Genomic DNA, 12355 nt, shown 5'->3' with positions numbered 1-12355 from the left:
ATACAATGACAAAACTCCTTTCTACTCTGAGTTCATGCTTATTTCTACTTGACTTTCTGGCAGGGACAGGTGGAACTGCTGCACTAGGAAAATTAGAATTCAGAACAAACTGAGTTCCAGTGCACTAGACATTCCACGTACATTGTGAAGTTTTAGGTGGAATCTGCAGTCTAACTGGATTCTGAAATGGCACACAGAGGTACATGGAAATGTCCCCAGACATATGTGCAGAGGGTTTTGATGCACCAAGAGACTACTGTTGAATGTTGTAATGCCTCTGGCGTCCACCTTATCCGCTTCAGTTCAATCAGCCCCCCAATAATTTTGAGGCTTCCCAAGTCCAACTAATGCATGGATTCTATAGCACACGACCATGGACCTTTGTTGAAATGGCTTTGGTTGGCTTGCTGTGAGGAAATTTGAGCTCTGCTGAGAAAGCAACAAAAAGAAAGTATTAGAAAATACCCACAACAGACAACGGGAACTTTGAAATTATGGGTGACATATCCGTATGTGCATCAGGAGAATTCTGACCATTTGTGAAAAGCCAGCTGCTCTTGTGTAATCCTCTTTTCAATAGGTATCTCAAGGAATTGGTGGCGAGGGGGAGGGGGAGGACAGGACCATAATGGATCTTAAGGGAATTCTCAAGCCATCCATCTCCTGTCATATTTTGTACTAAAAATGTGAAGGGAGGCCGTGAAATCAATTTACTGTTTTGTTTGTTTGTTCAGATTAACCCAATGTCCCAAATAGGTGGTGTCTTCTGGCGAGGTACAGCCAGTTCACCTCAGGTTGTGGTTGAATGTGTTTGTTTGTACTTAGAGAGGGAGAACCTCCGCAAACGAATGGATAAATAAATAAATAAATAAATGTACCAAGTGTAACAACTCACGATATTCGTGATTCAGCAGATGGCACTCAGCCTAAGACTCTGCAAGATGCTGCTCGGACGTGCTACTCTTCAGGTTCCTTTGCTGAGGAAGGCCTTAACAGAGGGCAGAGCATCAAAATGGCATGTACATTTTTAAAAACCATGTTTTCTTTGGTCTGTTATGTGGAGTTCAAAATATAGGTGTGTTTACTGTGGGTTAGATTGCTCCAAAGTAGGAGATAGTAAAGGTAAAGGTACCCCTGCCCGTACGGGCCAGTCTTGACAGACTCTGGGGTTGTGCGCCCATCTCACTTAAGAGGCCAGGGGCCAGCGCTGTCCGGAGACACTTCCGGGTCACATGGCCAGTGTGACATCGCTGCTCTGGTGAGCCAGAGCTGCACACGGAAACGCCGTTTACCTTCCCGCTGGAAAGCGGTCCCTATTTATCGACTTGCACCCGGAGGTGCTTTCGAACTGCTAGGTTGGCAGGCGCTGGGACCGAGCAGCGGGAGCGCACCCCGCCGCAGGGATTCGAACCGCCGACCTTTCGATCAGCAAGTCCTAGGCGCTGAGGCTTTAACCCACAGCGCCACCTAGTAGTCATAGTTAAATTAGGTATGAGTCAAAATTGCACCCACAACTTCAGCATCCTCACAAATATTGTGAGGGGATAGGCGTGAATAAGAGTGCAACAACTGCACTTCTCACTGTGGTCAGAAATATTTTTTTTTAAAAAACAAACCCAAAAACTATGGCTTGAGAGAGAGGACAGGAAGCATTGTCCGCATTGCCAGTCCTTCATGATGATGATGTGGGATTCTGTGGTACAAGAAAGGGGCAGACACCACTGACATTGCTGACTGGATCACAAAACAGGCAGTGAAAAGGGGGAGTAAAAGGGCATTTTTAAGAAACAGCTCCCACTTGCAAGCCAAAATAACTCTTTTCAGCTCAACTTTAATTCAGAGGTAAACCACAGTTTGGGATGTAAGAAAGCATTGATGTCCGCTCTGCCCTATATTGGTTGCTTGCAGTGCTGTTTCCATTCTGCCGCATTTCAGCTGTCAACAAAAACTATGTGATTCATCTCACTGTCCACTATGACGAAATGTTATGTAATCAATTCTGTGATTAATTCTGTAATTAATTATGTCATCATGGCTGTATTCCGCAACATTCATTTCAGTGCAAAGCAAGAAAAAGTGCAAATTGGGAGGGAGGGGGAAGAATGTCATCAATTAGGTGTCATTTGCAGACTGAAAACAACAATGGCAGCAAATATTAATCATGTGCATTGTGAACATGCTGTGAATAAATGAGCACTGGCAAATTCCCAATCCCATTTCTGTTTTTCTTGAAATTCTCCAACATTCTCCAACATCCGTAAACACAAGGAATGCCATGACATGGGACAGTCACATACAGTGGGCACTAATATATCACTGAAAAAGGAGAAAGTGCATCACTCAAAAGCAGACACGTTTGTCTAAATTTTGTGTATGCTCATTCATATGTATAGATTTTTCAAATAATTTTGCAATATAATTTAAATATAAATACAATAAATCGCACCAAGATGAGAAGTGTGTGAGCAGTTGTTGAAAGTACTAGCTTCAAGGCCACTACTCTCTCTTCTTGATCATTACACTAAGTTTGGACGAGATAGCCATTCAAATAGAGAATTTCTTCAAATGGAGGACTGTCCTCTCTAAAGTTGGGCACATGGCCGTCCTATGGCAAGATTCATCCTTCCTTCCTTCCTTCCTTCCTTCCTTCCTTCCTTCCTTCCTTCCTTCCTTCCTTCCTTCCTTCCTTCCTTCTCTCCCCCACTCCTGTCCAAAACCACACATTATGTACATATTTAAATGTATTTAAACATTCACTGGGTTTTCTTAACACATTTCCACCAGATACACATTGTGAAATGCATTGTCTCTCCAAATATAGATTTTTCAAATACATTTAACTATTTTCCTTTGAGGCAATAGGTGTGAAAGATAACTAAGCTCCAATCTCCACATTAATCTGAGAGGTGCAAATCGGTTCTGTTTGCACTGAAGTTCACAAAGATCCAATTATTTAAGCATCTCTAATCATGACATAATTTCCAAGCCTTAGTCTTGGGTGAAGGTCTTTATTGGTGCCTCCACTACTTAAATCTGTGCACAATGAAAAGGAGAATTATTGGTCTGAATTTTACCCCATTTCTGTCCCCCCCTTTTTTTAATTTGTAAAGGAGGTAAGCTCAATGTGCTTTCCTATTCAACCACTTTATTTTTGGCAAGGTTCGCAAGAAGACTATACTTCAGCAATGTAAGCTTTTCTTCCTGGAGGCACAATACCCAGACAGGAGGAAAAGTAAATCAAGAAGACAAAATAAACACATTTTCTCATGAAGACTGTAAGCCAACTGGAACTTCCAATTAATGTCCCAGAGGCCAGTTGTTTTTAGTATTGAAAAATTCAACATGTAACACAAACACACACACACATATTGCCTCAGTGACCGGCAGGCTGTGATAAAATTGAAAACTGTTGAAGATATGGCAATTAACATTGCACTCCTATCCTGGTTTACTCATAAATAAGTCTCATTGACCTCAATGACACACCCAACTAAATGTCAACAGAGCCAGTGAGGTTTCTGAATAAACTTGTATAGGACTGCACTGTTACACAAGTGAGTGTGCATAGGATTGCAGCAGAAAGTGTACTCAAATTCTACATATCTCTTTTAAATTGGTAAATATTGTGCAAAGCAGTCAAAGAAAATGACTTCTCTGGATGATTGTGACAATATCAAGTCCCCAATCAGCCTTCTTTCTTAATGTGAGAACCTTGCCTGAACCAACTCAGTTCACTTCATAAATTGGGGTACACACAACTTTTATTTTCACCCCTCTCTTTATCCAGAAAAGGCTCCCATATATTAAATAAAAACAAGTCCCTGCCCTGCAATAAGAGCATAAGACTAAGCAGAAGTTTGAGCTTCTGAAGCCTTGTTGACATGCAAATCCTATGGGTTGAACCCCAAAGCTGCCATTTCACTCACAGAACATTCTTTCATCCCAGGAATACTTCTGCTAACAGGACAGGAAGGGTGGAAGGTTTTCTTTCCCCCCCTGTTCCTGGTGCAGCCTCACCCCAAAACCTGGAGAGCCCCTCAGTTACCTGGAATAGTCTTTTTTGTGGTGCAGGGACAGTAGCAAGAAGGGGGGAATTCTAGGTATTTGACCTTAGGCGAAGCAAATTTTGATAGATCCCAGCGGGGTTGAGAAAGTGAAGGGTCCCTTTCCTTGCCTCGTGGTAAAACAAAATGAACAATCAATGTGGAGATTCCAAAGCCCAAGGCAGGAGGCTAGGATGGTAGCCTGAGACCTCCACATTTCTGTGTGTGAGAATTATAGCCAGGTCCGGCTTTAGGTTTGATGAGGTCCTAAGCTACTGAAGGTAATGGGGCCCCTTATACAGTCATACCTCGGGTTGAATGCGCTTCGGGTTGAGCGTGTTCGAGTTGCGCTCCGCGGCAACCCGAAAGGAACGGAGCGCGTTACTTCCGGGTTTCGCCACTTGCGCATGCGCAGACACTCAAAATGACGTCACACACATGCGCAGAAGCGGCGAAAAGCAACGCGCGCATGCACAGACGTGCCGTCACTAGTTACGTTTGCTTCTAGATACGAACGGGGCTCCAGAAAGGATCCTGTTCATATCCAGAGGTACCACTGTATGTCCAGCTGTCCTTTGTCAACAACAAATAGTCACTGTTTTTTGTCTTGAATATATGCTATATGGTAATTTATGGACCGAATAGGTATCTAAAGCCATTTGCACATAACAAAATATATATTTTATCAAAGTAATTGATATAGAAATGAGCAAACCAGTGATATTTTAGGGAGCAGGCTAGCAGGTGGGGCCCATTACTTACATCACAGAAGCCTACACAACACAAAACACTGTTGCCGTAGGTAGGTTTTATTTGTTTTTTATCTTATATTTTGGAAATGTACATCCAGGTTGTTTTTTCTTTAAATTTTTTTGGGGGGCCCCGAAAGAGTGGGGCCCTAAGCTAAAGCTTGTTTAGCTTACGCATAAATCTGGCACTGATTATAGCCAATGCTTAATTCAGTTGCATATGGATCCAGGGCTGGTCCTACCATTAAGCAGTGAAATGGCAGCCTCAGGCTGAGTGTCATGAAAAGAAAGCAAATGCTTAGTTATTTGATGTATTATCATTGGAATTTTTTGGGACACAGGTGGTGCTGTGGGTTAAAGCCTCAGCGCCTAGGACTTGCTGATCGAAAGGTCGGCGGTTCGAATCCCTGCTGCGGGGTGCGCTCCCGCTGCTCGGTCCCAGCGCCTGCCAACCTAGCAGTTCGAAAGCACTTCTGGGTGCAAGTAGATAAATAGGGACCGCTTACCAGCGGGAAGGTAAACGGCGTTTCCGTGTGCAGCTCTGGCTCGCCAGAGCAGCGATGTCACACTGGCCACGTGACCCGGAAGTGTCTCCGGACAGCGCTGGCCCCTGGCCTCTTAAGTGAGATGGGCGCACAACCCCAGAGTCTGTCAAGACTGGCCCGTACGGGCAGGGGTACCTTTACCTTTACCTTTACATTGGAATTTTACTGCCAGGGAGAAGGAAAAAGGTGTTTCTGGGATTTTCTGTCTCAAGTGCCAAAATAACTTGGCTGGCCTTGGATACAGTTGACTAGGGGACGGGTGTCATTTGTTCCTTCACCTCAAGCAACCAAATGGGTCAGCCTGCATGGATATAGCAGGTAAGATATAAACCAAGTGTAGTGATATATTGAGGAGTTTCTTTATTGAAAATAATCAGGCCTTTTCCCCGCAGCCAGAACTCACCAGAACTCAGTTCCAGCACCTCTCAGGTGGGTGCTGTTGCCATGATAAGAGAACAAGGGTGAGTTCTGGCATCTCTTTTTCGGGGGAAATAACACTTCAGGGCTTTTTTTAACCAGAACTCAGTTCTGGCACCTCTCAGGTGGGTCCCATTGCCATTATAAGAGAACAAGGGAGGCATTCGTGGTGAGTTCCGGCGTCTCTTTTTCTAGAAAAATAGCACTGCAAGTAACGCAAAGTGTGTATATTTGGTACTTTAAATATGTTCCACTTTTTGACTGTGATCTTCTTAAGGAAGGCAACCAAAGCAGCCGCATGGATGCAATCGTAACTTGGCGTGCTGCAAACTGAGAGACCTTGTCTCTTTACATGGCCATGTGAAAGAAAAGGCAAAGAGGCAAGACCTGCACTGCTTCTTTTCCTCAGTAGCTGAAATTGAGTTTGAAGTCCAAGTTATGCAACAACATAGCATTGTCTCATTTTATTAGGGCCACTGGTTTCTGGAGGTCTTGGCATGGTTTTTCTCTCAATTAACACACTTCTCTTCTTTCTCCGCAGAATCCTTCCTGCTGTTTTGCATTGTAATAAAATGCCATCTTGCAAGCTCCACGCTAGATTTCAGTTTGGGCGACTGTGCTCTGTTTCATAACTGAAAGGGGATTTTTTTTTTTTTTTAAGAGAGAGAGAGAGAGGACTGAAATTTGCAAGAGCAAATAAAAAAGAGAAATCAGTCTGAATTTGTGCTAATTGGTTCTGAAGAAGAAGAAAAAACACAGCATCTATATCTTTTAAAAGGAAAGAAAGCAGTCAGCAACAGAAGCCAGACAGTAGCTGTGTCTTTTGGCAGCAGGAGTAATCTAATAAAACATTCACCTTTCAAAAAAAGAAAAAGAAAAAAGTCTCAGTCCAACAACCTCTGGACACTGGTACGTCATCCCGGCAAGAAATATATTCCACTCTTGGTTTGTGTTTCTTGGACCAATGTAGCTTAGGATGGTTGTTATCCCAAGACCATGCCACCAGAGTTGGAATTAATAATATAAACCAGAAGCGTGAGCTCTGATTGACAGGCTTGATTCTCTTAATACCCCGTAGTGGGTCTTCTACCACGGTCAGAAGTTAAAATTTATTTTGACAAGCTTTCTGCTGGTTATGGAGGCTAGGAGCTTTATGCAGGGGTGTCCCATGATTAAATATCTGGCATAGATTATCAACAAAACTCAAAAGGAAAAGGCAACTTAAGGCTTCTTGATGACAAACTAGATCCTGCAGAGCCTAGAACTTGGTTTTAATTAAGTTATTACCTCTCTTAATAGGAAGGAGCTGTGCCTTTGTCCCTGCACAAGCTGGCAGACAGTAAATACACATGGAATGTCAGCAGCTTGCTTAAACGGAGGCTGTTTTATGGAATGCTGAAACAAATATGTGGAGATTTCCTTGCCCACGAACAATACTTGCTGGTTTTTGTTTGACTGGATGGTAGTGAAATACAGAGTTTCTCAGGGCCACTCATCAGAGCTGGCCCAAGACATTTTTTCTGCCTGAGGTAGAGCAACATGTGGCACCCCCACTCCCCAAAACTGTCATAGGAACCTAGAATGATCCTGTTACGTTGCCACCTGAAGCAGAAAATCCTGAAAGCATTTTCCCCACCCCTGGCAGTAAAAATACAATGGGGATAAATTAAATAGCTAAAAATTGCTGCCTTTTAAGGACACCCATGGTGCCTGTGATGATGACTGCTTGGTGGCAGAACCAGCCTCATCCGTCATAAGAAATCTGAGAGGTAAGGTGAGGCTGTGTTAAGAAGAGTAATGGTAGAGAAAAGGCACGTCTGGCCCTTCCACGAGGCAAGATGAACCAACAAACACACCTGTGGGGTCTGATGGCAGATGTTTTGGGTCCAGTCAGCCACTCCACTCTGCAAATGCCTGGATCTCCAGCTAGCTGGTCACCTACCTTGCCTGTCTCCTGCAATGAAAACTAAGCCTGAGCATTCTTTCTCCACCTCCTGTTTTATTGGTTTGGAAGGAGAATAGCAGGAAGTGTTGAAAGAGTGGCAGGAACAGGCAGGAAGGGAAACAGTGGGGGGAGCACAGGAAACACAGCTTCTTCTGTCTGCTGCTTTTGCTTGAGTGCTAACCTGCATAAGAGGGTCCCAGCCCAGCAGCAGAGAAAGAATGGCAAAGTGTGTGTGTCTGTGTGTGTCTCCTTGGAGGTAGGTAAAGGTAAAGGGACCACTGATCATTAGGTCCAGTCGTGACTGACTCTGGGGTTGCGGCGCTCATCTCGCTTTATTGGCTGAGGGAGTACAGCTTCCAGGTCATGTAGCCAGCATGACTAAGCCGCTTCTGGCGAACCAGAGCAGTGCATGGAAACCCCTTTTACCTTCCCACCAGAGCGGTACCTATTTATCTACTTGCACTTTGATGTGCTTTCGAACTGCTAGGTTGGCAGGAGCAGGAACCGAGCAACGGGAGCTCACCCCATCGCGGGGATTCGAACCGCCAGCCTTCTGATTGGCAAATCCTAGGCTCTGTGGTTTAACCCACAGCGCCACCCATGTCCCTAGGAGGTAGATTAAAGTGCATAATTCAGCAGTCAGCTTGCTCACCGGGGCAAGACAGCTTGAGCATTTCACATTGAGCCTAGCTTGACTGCACTGGCTGTCAATTAGTTTCTGGGCCCTATTCAAAATACTGGTTTTGACCTATAAAGCCTTAAACAGCTCAGGATTGCAATACCTCAAGGGCCACCTCTGTCCATATGAACCTACCCAGACCCTGAGATCATCGCCTGAGGCCCTTCTTCATGTCCCTCCTATATAGATAAAAGAAAATGACTGCCTTGGTTTCTTCCATCTGTCTGTCTGGCCGTTTTAGCTGTATCTAGTTTTGAAATTGTTTGGTGGGTCTTTGGACCACAATAAAGTTTTGATTTGATATGATATGAGAGGTCCGGAAGGAGGCAACATGAGAATGGGTCTTTTCTGCAGTGGCTCCCTGTTTGTGAAATGGTCTCCACAGGGAGGTTCGGTTGGTGCCTTCGTTATACCACTTTAGGTGCCAGGCAAAAATGTTCCTCTTTAACCAGACTCTGGGCTGTATGGCATCTGGTGCACTTTTAAAATGTGTTCGGGGGGGGGGCATCACTGGGTTATTTTTATTTTTATTATGTATTTTGTGTTCTATATTGTGTTTTTTTGTTGTAAACCACCCTGAGACCTGTGAGTATACAGCAGTATACTACTACTACTACTACTACTACTACTACTACTACTACTACTAATAATAATAATAATAATAATAATAACTGGCCCAAGGTCACTCAGTGTGGACAATATTGGCACCAGGATTGTGGAATAAGAATTTTGGAATGACAGCCAGTGTCATTTCCAGAAACAGCATTCCTGAGGAAAGCAGCATGGGCAGGAGGTACCTTTTAAAGCTGTGATAAGGCAGGGGGCGGGGGATTGTCAAAAAGATGAAGAAAAACCTCCAGCCACCTTGAATTTGCCTTTTCTGAAAAACTGCAAATGTAATTAGTAGTATAGCTCAAACATATCCAGGAGATCTTATGTGTGCTATAGTACCCCCTCCCCAAAAAAATAAAAACTTAACTATTCATTTCAACAGTCATTTCAAATGACTGCACAGTCATTTATGTTGATCCCACCAGTTAAATCTATTGGGAAGCCCAAATATATTTATTAATACGTGTGTATAGTTTTATTAGGCCACTCTGTAACTGGATTTCTCCAAGCAAATTACAGGAATTCGCGAAGTCAGCCATGGAAGCCCTACCCCTAATAATAATAATAATAATAATAATAATAATAATAATAATAATTTATTTGTACCCTGCCCATCTGGCTTGGTTTCCCCAGCTACTCTGGTCGGCTTCCAACAAAGATTAAAAATACATTAAAATGTCAAACATTAAAAACTTCCCTGAAAGTAGCTGGTGAATCTTTTGCTTTTAATACAGAGTTGTTTTGGGCACTACTTATCTGCACACAAACACACTCAGTCATGTGAGCAAATGTTATCATAGCATCTCCTTACCCTTTTGGGACCATGTATGCAGACAGAAATCCAAAATACGATGTGTCTTTGGAAAGCACATTTCCTCCTTCTTGTCCCCTAGATTTCATCTTGGACTCATTTATGTTTGACTCTTGTATGCTGATGTCTTTGACACCCCAATGGTGAGATTTCAAAGCCCCGTTCCCCTCCTCCCCTTTTATCTGTAGCTGAATGAGACATCTTAGTAAGCAGGAGAGATAAAGACGGAAGCTGCACAGTCTGGAAGCCGCACAGGCACGGCCAGCTGTGAAGAAAACCTGTTGAAGTTTCACAGGCAGCTCATCTGGCTGCAAGCAACTGCAATGGCTCACTTTTTAATAATTATTTTGAAAGGGTATCAGTGGAGGGGAATAAATGGCAGTCAAAACAGCTGAATATCTTTTCTCTCTCCTTCTCTCTCTCTCACCCAACCAACCACCCAATCTCAGTCTTATTTCCCTATCAAGTTATTTTTGGTTCTTAAAATTGTGTTCAAAATATAAATGAGTGGTACATTTAAATAGGGGCATTTTAGATAGGGGCATTTTAAAGTGCCTGTATCACTGATGAAGTAGCTTCCAGTAAGTCATGCCACAGTGAACTAGTTAGCCACTACAATATTGCAACGAATAATGTATGTGCATGTATTCATTCTTTATTTTATTTTTTAAAAAATATCATTTTTGTTAAGTTTTCCATTTTAACAATCCAATCAAATCACATTAAGTATTCCAAATTATACATATACATATCAATTAATCCAAATTTCTGCCAAATTATTAAGTTTTCATTGGGACTTCCCATGCTTTGAATTCAGGGGAGCTCTGATCACCTCATATCTCTACTGCTTTAATAGTCATTTCTAATAGTTCCTTTAAATCTTCCTGTTGTTTTCCTTCTTTCACGGCCTCTGAGTTGTTTCCACAAGTGAGTTGAAATAAAATGATGTGTTTCTGTGTGGATTTTATGTGTATGTGTGCTGGTCCCGGGGAGGGTACCGTGCGACGTGGTCTGAGTCCAGTCCTGGGTCAAGAGTCTGGAGGCTGTCCGTCAAGGGCAAAGCAGGGTCCAAGGCAAGGAGCTGGGAGTGATCAGGAACTCCAGAAGAGCAGGTCAGGGTGCTGGCAGGAACAGGTTTCCAGCGACATTGCTCCCGCAACCTGGGACCGGTCTGACTGGCCTTTATCTCCTCTGAGGCCTAGGGCAGTCCCAGCCCACAGGTGACTCACCTCCCCTGGCCTTAAGGCGAGCACTCCTCCTGAGAGAACTTAGTTCCCTCTGCCTCTCTGCCCTGAGCCTCTGCAGCTCAAGGAGAGGCTGGAGGGTTACTGGACCCAGAGGCAACCTCACCTCCCCCTGACAGGGCTGGAAGAGGAGCACCTGCAGGCAATGGGTCCTCATTCACCTCCTGAGCCAGAGCGGATTCAGCTGGTGTCTGCTCCTGAGGATCCAGCACAGGTGGGAGCCCTTCAGATTCAAGCCCTTGCTCCGGCTCAGCCAGCCCTGGAGGCGGGGGCTCCTGTGCAGGCTGGGATTCCCCCGATTCAGCGTCTGAATCAGATTCCCAAGCTATCACAGTATGATACCCCTCTGTCCATTGCAGCATCTTCTCACACACTGGTATTTCTGCCGAATCAATCCAAAAGCCTTTTTGCTGCTGGCAGTATTCATTCTTTAAGACCAACCAGGTACAACTATTTACAGTGGTAACTCTAGTTGTGGACACAATCCGTTCCTGGGTGCTGTTCGCACCCCGAAAGTCTGCAACTAGAGTGATGCTTCTGCACAAGTGCGGAGCGCAATAGAGCACTTCTGCGCAAGCGTGAAGCATGCAGAATGCTTCTGTGCATGCGCAAAGCATTCTGCACGCTTCTGCGCACTTCTGGGTCTGCCACGTTCGCAACCCGAAAAGCCACAATGTGAAGCAAACTCAACAAGAGGTATGACTGTATAGAACAATATGAAAAACAAGTTTTAAAATCATCCTAAAGCTCAATAGCAAAAAAAGAAGAACATCACCAGGCAATAAAGGTTGAAGCCAAATACCAGGCCTTTAAAAAACACCTGCCCACCCACCTACAAAGGAATAAGAACCATTTTACTTGACAATCATATCATTATTGGATTCTACAGACTTCGCTGCCTAGTGGTAGGCAGGAAGAACTGTTGGTCTCGTTTGTATGGCTCCACCTCTTCTTCAAGAGAAAGCTTCTGAGCATCTACTTCAAATCCCTTTATCCCTTGATAGGGATGGATCTTTCCATTTCAGAAAGGATCTGGAAGGATTTCTCACTTTGGGGCCTATAAGTTTCTCATTTTTTCCCATCTTAAATTCAGTTTTCCAAATTTCTGCAGCAATTTGCAATAATAATAATAATAATAATAATAATAATAATAATAATAATAATAAATCCCTGTGAAAACTCATTTTGGTGTGAATTTCTCCTAATAAATCTTTTTTTATGCAGTTTTTAACTAATGCACACTTTTTTGTATGTTAGTTTCACTAATGTGCTCATTTTTATGCATACTTTCCACTAATAGAAGCATTTTT

At 43.6% G+C, this 12355-nt stretch overlaps 1 long non-coding RNA gene across 1 annotated transcript; it reads left to right on the top strand.

Moving 5' to 3' along the window:
- Positions 1-214: 214 nt before the first annotated feature.
- LOC309363565 lies at positions 215-6468 on the top strand. The gene is made up of 4 exons (XR_014165402.1): positions 215-580; positions 912-1019; positions 5514-5655; positions 6296-6468. It is a non-coding gene; the product is annotated as an uncharacterized lncRNA (long non-coding RNA).
- Positions 6469-12355: the final 5887 nt, after the last annotated feature.

The sequence above is a fragment of the Podarcis melisellensis genome (assembly GCF_964234715.1).
Source record: "Podarcis melisellensis genome assembly, chromosome: 2".
NCBI lineage: Eukaryota > Metazoa > Chordata > Lepidosauria > Squamata > Lacertidae > Podarcis > Podarcis melisellensis.
This window is presented reverse-complemented; position numbering and strand designations above follow the sequence as displayed.